This window comes from Symphalangus syndactylus, chromosome 12 (assembly GCF_028878055.3).
Source record: "Symphalangus syndactylus isolate Jambi chromosome 12, NHGRI_mSymSyn1-v2.1_pri, whole genome shotgun sequence".
In the NCBI taxonomy this organism is placed as follows: domain Eukaryota; kingdom Metazoa; phylum Chordata; class Mammalia; order Primates; family Hylobatidae; genus Symphalangus; species Symphalangus syndactylus.
In genome coordinates, this window is record NC_072441.2 from 25056874 (window position 1) to 25065562 (window position 8689).

Here is an 8689-nt window from a genome sequence, read left to right on the forward strand (position 1 = left end):
CTTCCTCATACAAGATGCTGTCACAGGATCCTTCGGGTGTCACTTCTCCAGCTGGAAACCTCTGTGGCCAGCAGCACCTCTGCTTGAGTTTTGCTTGTGCCTGCTGGGCTTGTTCCGCATGCTTGACCTGTTAGGCTGTGCTTGGCTCACACCACAGGCAGCAACCTGAGATGCTGCATTTCCACACCTCTCAAGGGCAAGCCAGGTATGGTGCAGCAAAGGGTGTGGGAGTGTGGGGTCTGGCCACTGTGGACAGCCAGGCATGCTGGCTGCTGCAGCAGGGCGGGCAGCTCCAGGCACTGGCACAAGCACCAGCCTTGTATGAGGTTACAACTGGGCCAGACGTACTGTAAGCGGTTTCCACTGAGGGTACCAGTGACTGGTGAGGGGAACATGGTAGCGATCGAAAGCTTGGAGACACGAGGAACCGCTGAGCCCTCAAAAGGGAGCTCTGGGAGCTCAGGGAGCCCTGAGGTCTGGACTCCCAGAAGGGCCACAGCTCTTCTCTCCTTCTCGTCACCCTCAGCGCGGTAAATGGAAGGGCAAATGGAAGGGGGGTATGTTTCAGCCTGTGTGTGTTACCACTCTTTCAGTGCCACTGCCCCTCTCCAGCCCATGGCTCCTAGCCCTGCTGCTGCTTCCCGTTGCATGGCGTGGCTGCATGGCTCTGGTGGAGGGCAGGGTGACTATAGTGTTAACAGCAGCTCTGGCTGGGGAAATCCTGAGGTCTGGGCCCCCAGAAGGGTCACCACTCTTCACTACCACAGTCTGAGAGCATGTTATCCCTGCAGCTCAGCAAGCCAGCCAGGAATGCGTTACAGCTCCTTTAACTCCCTCTATTCAGCAGGTCTTGAGTTCTTGTCCAGCATCCAGGAAGAATGAAGTTACGTGGACAACTGGAGGGTCAGCAAGGTGAAGAGGAGCTTTACTGAGTGACAGAACAGCCCTCAGCGGAGAGGAGACCCAAAGCGATTAGCTCCTGTCCACAGGCACATAGTCCCAATAAGTGTGTGAGTGTGGCTGTGGGTGGGGTTTTTATGGGCTCAGAATGAAGGACGTGCATGCTGACTAGTTCTTGAGTGGAAGGGCATTGCTGATTGATCCATGAGCAGCCATGGGCAGGCCTGGAAAAAGCACCATCGGATTGGCCAAAAGGCATCAAGGAAGTTCTCACTCAGGGTCTCGTACTTTACCTGGAACTGGCAGCCCAGCCACCAGACTTTAGGCCATCCCTGGCTTGAAGGTGGGGTTTCACTGGGGACCCACCCCTTGCTGCCTAGGAACCTTTCTGCCTTTTGCCACCATCAACATGCCATCTATGGTGCCCAGGCTGTCTGCACCAAGGGGCACCTGCAGGCCTGCCTTGAGCCACCCTCAGTCCCCCAAACTCCCTCCTGTGCTCATTGGCACCCAAAGTTTCAGCCTTAGAGGTTATTTTTTGGGGGCACCAAGGAAGCAGGGGGCTGGCATGTCAGCACCATCCTGAGTGTCCATGCACCTGGCCAGGTCACAACAGTGCCTGGGCTTGGCTATTGAGACACATCCATAGTGGGTGCTGGCAGCAGGGAGAGGCCAGGGAGTGTGAGAAGCACTTCCCGAGCCTGCAGGGGCAGGGAGCTTCCTGGGTCCCTGAGAGCACAGGGATGCCCAGGTCCAGAGCCACAGCTGAGTGACTGCAGCTGCACCCAGGAGTGTGGGCTTCCACCCTGTCAACTCTGTAGGGTGTGGGGCTCCCACTGGGATCACCTGTGCCCTGCCCCTGCCAGCTCCACGGAGCATGCAGCCCTGGCTGTGACTCCCCTGCTACAGCTGGTGTCCTCACAGTGGCTGCTCCAGACAGGCCACTGCCACCATCGATGCTTTATACATTTTTTTCCTGGAAGAAAGGATTAATTCTTTGCTGTCAGGGGCTTTTTTTCTTCTTATTCCATGGTCCTCTCATCAGTTTCCTACAGCAGAGCTTCCCACCAATGTGCTTCTGTAGCCTAGTGAGCCACAAGTGATGTGCAAGTTTCCGGAGATGCTGATCACCCAGACTCTGGCAGCCACTCAGGGACTCTCAGCCTCTAAGGAAGTTCTTACAGCTACCGCAGCCTCTTCATGTTTATTCCAGTATTACGGTGTTCTCTCACAGAAGGGATTGGGAAACATGGGCTCATCCTATCTTTGTTCCTAACTAGAATCCTAACTTGATATACATGTTTCTCTCCTATAAAGAAGCTCTTTGAAATGAGACCTGAATCAGCTATATGTTGTCTCCACTTCCTTCCTCCTAGACAATTGCAGTGAATTTTTGGGTGAGTTTGGGTGACATTCTCAACAATCACTTCTATTATAAACTTGACGCTCATCGCTAACTAAATGTGTCTTACTTCCATTAATTTTTCAAATATGCCATGCCACAATTTATGCTGAAAGTCACATATTGATTTCCTTTTGGGGGGTCTCCACTTTCAAACAGTTTTAATAGATTTTGGTTGATCACCTGCTTTATGGGAGACTTGGAACTCATTGAGGCAAGGGATTCAGAATGATTGAAGACAGTGCTCAAAATTCAATGGGCAAGCATGGGTAGATATTAAAATGATTATACGTAGGGTATTGCTAAAGTTATTCCTTATTCAATTTCCTTTCAGTTCTTAAAGAGGAAGCCACAGTTTGGTATTGGTATGACATTAACAACTTCTCAACCTCATGCTATTTTCCCCTTAAGTTTTTGTTTTTGTTTTTTTAGTAGGCAACAGTTTCCAACTAGAATTAATTAACTTTATTTGATATAGCAAATTTGAGTACATGGATATGGCAAATAATATCAAAATATCTTAAATACACAAAACACCAGTATAACAGAAAGGGGCTAAGTTGTTAATCTGAAGACCCATAATTGGAAAACAGTCTGTTGATTACTCAAACAAGTTAATTAACCTCCCATTGCCTCATTTCTTTTTCTCATTTGTAGACTAGGCATAAGAAGTAGCTATCTGAAGGAGCATTTCTTGGGGATTAAATGAGATAATGTCTATGAAAGGACTTTTTAAACTGAAAATAGTTATAAATACGTTAGCTTACCACTTATTGATACATCATAACTGATATATTATGATTTATATCACAGTAGTTCTAAGAAAGTCCTACAAATCGCAAGATGCATGATATGAGTATGTTAAATTTTAAGAACTTGTGCATAGCAGCAATAATAATGATTTTATAAGATTTAAGAAGTTCTTATAAATATTAATAACACTGGTATCAGACTTATTTTCAAGGTTTATTATATGCCTAACTAACTGCAGAGTTAGCTGAATATTACTAGTGGAGACTATTTGGAATGAGCTTCACAAATCAACAAGGTCACTAGGAACTGCAGGCTGTTAAAGATCTCCTTGGGCCAAGAATGAAAGGAAATCAAATGGGACGGAAGAAAGCAGGTGGGTACTCTCAGGAGAGGTAATCAGAGAACTGTGTTCTGCAGCCATCTGGACTACTTGGAGCTTCACCAATGTAACCATGGAAACTATAAGGAATATGCTCGGAAGCAGGAAAGCATAAGTGTCCAGAGACTCTGTGGGCCTGTCACAGTGCAAGAGAACCAGGCTATGTGAGCTGAAGTGGTCTGCTGAAGAACACAGTGGAAAAAGGGGAGATTTGGACTCTCTTGGAACCTGTGGAAGAGAAAGCCAACTGGGCCACCACAGACTTGTTTACACACCAGATGCCTGATGGATCCTTTGAAGATGGATACTGCACTGTCCAGCAAATACTCCTTTACTGGAAGGAATATATATTTGAATCTCACAACCACTCTTTAAAGTGACTTTTGACACCAGTCAGATCACACTCTAAGTGAACAAAGATCATAGGAAAGAAATATGATTATTTCTCGCATCTGCAAAAGCTATAATGACAAAGGTCCCAGACCTTCTTACTACTTGTGTAAAAGTTTTGGAACTCACAAATTCAAACCTTACTTTACTAAATAGTCTACTTTTTAAAGATTGAATGATTTTAGTCATGAATATTATTGAACTATCAATCAAACCAACTGCATCAGTGGGACATTCCTTATGGCATCAAGTTTATTTCTAGCTATATCAAGTATACTACTAGTTAGTGGTTCTCAAAGTGTGGGGTAGAGACTCTTGTATGCCCCAAGATCTTTTCAGGGATTCTGTAAGGTCAAAACTATCTTAATAAGCATTCTAAAATGTTATTTTTTCTTTCCTTCTTATTCCCTCATGAGTGAAGAATGACATTTTCCAGAATCTACAGGAAGTGTAATACTGTGACAGATTGAATGCAGAAGCAGATGTAAAAATCCAGTTATCTTTTATTAGGACATAAAGGAGATTTGCAAAAATGTTTAACAACGCCATACTCCTCACTAATTTTTTTGTTTTGAAAAATGTATTTTTTATTTAAAGATATTTATGTTAACATTATACTAACATGTAATGAGTTTATTATTGTTATTTCAAATAAAAGTATCAGTTTTAATTTTTAATATGGGGCCTAGTAATACATAAGTAACACACATAACTACTTTTGGATCTTCAGTACTTTTAATGAGCACATGGGGTCCTGAGACCACAAAGATTAAGATCCTCAGGGATAAGCTATTATTAAGCTGCCAGTACCTGCAGGACTAATTTTGTCTCTGGTTTGAATTTTCTGGTATTGGCTTGAAGAAAGGTAATCTATTATAACTCTATTAGCAATTTCAAATAGGTAGCAGCTGGATTAACATTTGTGAATATGAGCGTAACCTGCAGGACACCTGGAGAAGAGCCCATTTTATACCTGCTGCTGAGTTGCTCTGCCTATCCTGAGCCCCAGAACCTTCACTGCAGCTAGCCTTTGGGAATTACCTGTTAGATATCAAACTAGAGCAATGGTTGAGGAGATTTTTAGATGTGTGATTTTAAAACAATAACCAACGACTGGATGTGAAATGGCTGTATCTGTAGTATGGTATGAAAACTGGAGACAGGTGATATGGTTTGGCTGTGCCCCACCCAAACCCTCATCTTGAATTATAATCCTTAAAAACCCCACAGGTCAAGGGCAGAAACAGGTGGAGGCAATTGGATCCTGGGGGTGGTTCCCCCCATGCTGTTCTCGTGATAGTGAGTCTCTTGAGATCTGATGATTTTATAAGCATCTGACGTTTTCCCTACTTGCACTCGTTCTCTGTTCTGCTGCCCTGTGAAGAGGTGTTTTCTGCTACGATTGTAAGTTTCCTGAGGCCTCCCCAGCCACAAGGAACTGTGAGTCAATTAGACCACTTTTCTTTATAAATTACCCAGTCTCTTGTACTTCTTCATAGCAGTGTGGGAATGGACTAATGCAACCGGTTTCTATACAAGGAGGCTAGACCAAATTACAAATATCACAAATACAAGGATTGATTATATAGCAGAGCTCTGACAGTGACTTAAATCCTTCCTTACTAGAAACCAGTGAAGTACCTAGGGAGGAGTCTTATGCAGTGATAAGGAGTTTAGGCCTAGAGTCAGGCAGAGCTGGGTGTGAATACCATGTCCAGTGCCAGTTAACAGAGTGAACTTGGGAAATTTAATGAACAAATCTGTTGAGTGAGAAATAATAATAGATTCACTTCATGGAGTGGTTTGAGAATTAAATGAGACAATGTACAATGTGTTTCATGTACATTATTTCATGTACAGCAACTCTGAGACCTCAATGCTATTATGTTTCCATTTTACAGACAGGGAACTGGCATTTAGAACAGTCAAATAATTTTCCAAAGGTCCTGCTGTTATGTGGCGAAGCACAGATCTGCTTTTGACAACCCTAACTATAAAATACCATATTATTGTGTCTTCTCCACAACAAAAATTAGAAAGTAGCAAGTTTCTCCTTCTCTTTTCCACAAACACCTAGCAGTGTTTTAAATACACAAAAGGTAGAGTTTCCTATAAAGAAGGCAAGAAAATGGCAGTAAATTCAGCATAGGGGAGAAGAGAAAGGGGCTTCTACTATTCCCCCAAGGTATAGGAAACGGCAACTTGTCTTTTATAGAGGTTTTGTAGACAACTTCTTTTTGTATACACATAACACATAAATATTCCACAAGTTCCCCTTAATATGCTCTGGGATAGGGTTGAGCATTTGTGACAGATGTAAATATCAGTTTATATAACTAAATGATAAATGATCTTAAGAAAGAAGGGAAAATGATTTCCCCATAAAAACTCACTGAAGCATTCTAGATGAAAGGACTTGAAGTAGTGACGGCTCATTCTTCATTTACTGCCAGGTCACCATGCTGGGGACTAGACACCCTTTAGCTGAGATGTTCTGCACCCTTGCTATTGTAATGGAGATGCAGAGTAGTTATGAATATTTCCCAGATCTTACTTTTAAAGAAACAATTCTACTTAGAGCAATGTTGTTCTATTTATATACCAGACACATTTAAACAACAACAAAAATATAACTCGCTTTTGGAAAAAAATGTTTATTGTAAATTATTGTAGTTTATTGCAGTGAACTAGGTACTATACAGTTAATAATCTATGCAGTAATTTACATTATGTGGATGTATGCAGCCAGGAATTGTCTCCATTTCTGGATTGACCTACAATTACAAATAACAAATAGCAATTACAAATTGTAACGTATAATTACAAATGCATGTTTTACATTTAATCTCTTTGGTTACCTATCACTTTTCTCTTAACTGATAACAGATAATCATCTGATAACTAAATAAGTAGATAATCAGCTCATATATCCTAGAGCTACTTCCACCTCCCCTCCCCTCCCCTCCACCTTCACCCCACCTTGAAGTTGTAAATGTGGCTGCTGCATGAATTAGTAGTGAACCTGACTGGGTCATGCTTCAGCTTTGAAGGAAGAGGAATGGCTTAGGAATGAATCACAGCTATTAACCATGAGTCAGTGTTTTCTTAAGCATGGTAAAGTATAAACTTGTTTTTATTTTTCCACTAGGATGGAGAAAACAAATCACATCTGTCCATGTAAAAGTTGGTAGTTTTATGTTCACCGGCATGGATTGACAGGTAGAGTTATCATGTGCCTCTTTCTTATTGAGGGTTATTTCTGCTATTTGAGTTGAATGGAAATCATTCATGAATCAGAGGAAGCCAGTTGCAATAGCCTCCAATTGCAATAGCCTCCAATTGCAATTTTCTGTTTTGTATTCTGAGGACAGCACAGTTCAAGGCTGTGTAAATGATAGGCCGATACTCTGCATTTCTATAATACCTTTTGCCAAAGAGTAGAAAATGATCCTGCATCTCTCTTTGACTTCAATTTTATAAGCCAGAGAAATGACACATCATGGTATTTCTAAGATTAGGTCCAAAATTATGCCTTCACTCTTGCTAGTTCATACACATATACTCCCTCCAGGGGAAAAATAACTGTCAATATATTTTCTTTATGAGTAGGTCAAATATTTTTCAAAGTCAAAACAACAAAGAAAGGCTCAATGTATTATAAGTAGAATTCATCCATAAGAAGCTTTTTGATGCACAAGATATTTGACACAATACAGAATAAATACCTAGTCCTATAAAATTTATTTGCATAATCACCTACACTGTATACCAAATGCCACATAAAAATGAGAGCTTCAGCACTCTCTTCTTTCCAGAATTTTAGCTTGTCCTGACTTCTTCCTGTAACATTCATTGTCTTACCCTTGATACTCCCAGAGCTTTTCATCCTCCTATTTTCATCCTCACCTCACTTTTCAGAATGGACTGTCCACATCAACTTCCCAGGTTCACGGGAATGTGCCCTTTTGAACACTGCTTTGATTTTGATTCTGTCTTTAGCAATGCTTTCCTTGTCATCTTGGTTAAAAAAGTCTTCCACTTCAACAGAGTCCCAGCAGTCTCTCTTTTAAGACCAGCTTCATGAAGGGTCATCTTTTTCTATTTGATTCTGCCTCTGAAACTGGCAAAACTTACAAGAAGGGAGAGAGGAAAGAAAGAACAGAAGGGAAGTAAATATTACATACAAATGTATCAAATAAGAGTTTTCTGAGCTAAAATTTCTTGGGAGTTACCAAGCAGCAAAAGAATGAGAGAGAGAAAAAGAGAGAGGAGAAGGAAAGAAAGAAGAAGAAAAAAAAGAAGAGGAAGAAGAAGGAGGAGGAGGAGGAGGAGAGGGAAGGAGGGAGGGAGGGAAAAGGGCAGGCGGGAGGGACGGGAGAGAGGGACAGAAAGAAAAAAATAATTAAGGGCTTAATTTAAAAAATTCAGAGGTATGAAGGTAACCTCCAGCTGGTTTCGTTAACGAAATTCCAACTCCACCAGCATCACTAGTATTTAATTCTAACCCACATTCTGTCAGGTACCATTTCCTGACGTGCGTGGAAATGCGAGGTCAGCTAGGAATGTTTCTCAAGTCCTCTCACTTCCCACAGGATCTAAGGAGATCACGGTAGTAACCCTAGGCTTTCCTCTGAGCCTCAATGTTCTGCTGAGCCATGGCTCTTTTTACCTCAAACAAAGAGAACTCTTTCCCAGTATTCACAGTAAGTGGCTGTTAGGGACCACACTCTCAAGCATCATGCTTTATCACTGTTTGTTAATAGAAGATAACTTAGAAAAGTACAGACCTGTATTCAAATTCTAGGCCTGATCCTTACTATGTGATATGAGGAACATTTCTTTATCTGTAAAAATAATAATGATAA

The 8689-nt window shown here is 41.8% G+C and overlaps 1 long non-coding RNA gene across 1 annotated transcript; it reads right to left on the reverse strand.

Annotated features, from left to right (window-relative positions):
* Nucleotides 1-6462: 6462 nt before the first annotated feature.
* LOC134733652 (uncharacterized) lies at nucleotides 6463-7928 on the reverse strand. The gene is made up of 2 exons (XR_010117302.1): nucleotides 7731-7928; nucleotides 6463-6598 (listed from the first exon to the last, which is right to left on the reverse strand). It is a non-coding gene; the product is annotated as an uncharacterized lncRNA (long non-coding RNA).
* Nucleotides 7929-8689: the final 761 nt, after the last annotated feature.